Here is a 1,345-nt window from a genome sequence, read left to right on the forward strand (position 1 = left end):
GTTACCTACGTGGGCGGAAATCACGACGTCATGTCCCCTTTCGGCAGCTGATGCGCCCATTGGTCGTCTGGGCAGGGGTGAGGGGAGATGACGGCCCAGGGACCCGGCGTGGGTGGGAGGAGGGGAGCCGCCTTAGAGGTCAGGGATGGGGCTTGGCTTATGTAAATCTTGCAGTGCAGGGGTGCCATTCCCGGCCAGCCACTCCCCGGGCTGTGGAAGTTTTCCGGAGATGTAGCTCGGATTTTCTTAGGAGAGTTGTTTGGAGGGGCGTGGAAGAGGAGGGGGTGCGGGGGGTGGTGGAGGGGCTGGGGTGGGGGTTGTGGCAAAGTGAGCGTGTGTGTACAGTGGAAGAGCCTAAGGCTGTGCGGGGACGGGGAGCGAAACGTTCATACTTACCTGGCAGGGGAGATACCATGATCACAAAGGTGGTTTCCCCAGGGCGAGGCTCACCCATTGCAATGGGGGTGTGCTGACCTCTGTGATTTCCCCAAATGCGGGAAACTCGACTGCGAAATTTGTGGTAGTGGGGGACTGCGTTCGCGCTCTCCCCTGACAATGAGTCCTTAAGTGGCAGATCTATCCAATACACCTGGAGGAGAGAACGTAATAAGCGACTTGCGCAAGAACTGTAACCGTCCTGCTTCATCCACATTTTCTGCGCCTGTTGGTGGTTTTCTTTTTTTTTTTTTTGCCTTTTTTTTTCGTTGTTAACCCCGGCGCATCGGGTAAGAGTGGCAGGTAACCCCGAAACTCTCCGAAGAAAACCGCGAGGTCTCCATCATGGCCTACGCCTAACCAGGTTCTTTCTTTCCGGGCACAAATCACAGGCCTTTGCTGCCACTGCAGATATGAGTTTCTCTGCGCATTCAAGCTTCAAGGGGGTTTTCCTACTTGAGGATTTCATTCTGACTGTGGAGCTCTGCAAAAATCTTGCACAATCTTCACCGGTGTTTCCAACTTGGACTTCAAAGTAGGGGTGGCCCACCATGCACACTCATAACGACCTCGGTTTATCCTCCTGCCAACAACAGAAAACATCAAACAAAGACTTTGAAGAGACTGGGGCATCAGGTGAAAAAGGACAGTGCATGGTTCTGGAGAGGTGGGAAACAATGGCTCCAATTTACTGTCTGCAGAGAGTTTCCAAGCAGGGCACTCGAGGGCAAACTGAAAAGCAGCCCGGTGGACCTTGCTGAGTTGAGGACACTGAACCCGGATGCCAGGGAGGCCAAAGGAGCTAGGGTCCACAGAACAGACTCCCCAGGGGAGAGAGATGCTGGAAGTAACTCAGAGAGAACTGCAGAGGCGATCCCTCCTGCGTGCAGCACAGTACTGATCAGTGCAG

At 54.3% G+C, this 1,345-nt stretch overlaps 1 non-coding gene across 1 annotated transcript; it reads left to right on the forward strand.

Annotated features, from left to right (window-relative positions):
- Positions 1-388: 388 nt before the first annotated feature.
- LOC130843421 (U1 spliceosomal RNA) lies at positions 389-552 on the forward strand. Its single transcript, XR_009050940.1, has one exon. It is a non-coding gene; the product is annotated as a U1 spliceosomal RNA (small nuclear RNA).
- Positions 553-1,345: the final 793 nt, after the last annotated feature.

The sequence above is a fragment of the Hippopotamus amphibius genome, chromosome 1 (genome assembly GCF_030028045.1).
Source record: "Hippopotamus amphibius kiboko isolate mHipAmp2 chromosome 1, mHipAmp2.hap2, whole genome shotgun sequence".
Classification (NCBI taxonomy): domain Eukaryota; kingdom Metazoa; phylum Chordata; class Mammalia; order Artiodactyla; family Hippopotamidae; genus Hippopotamus; species Hippopotamus amphibius.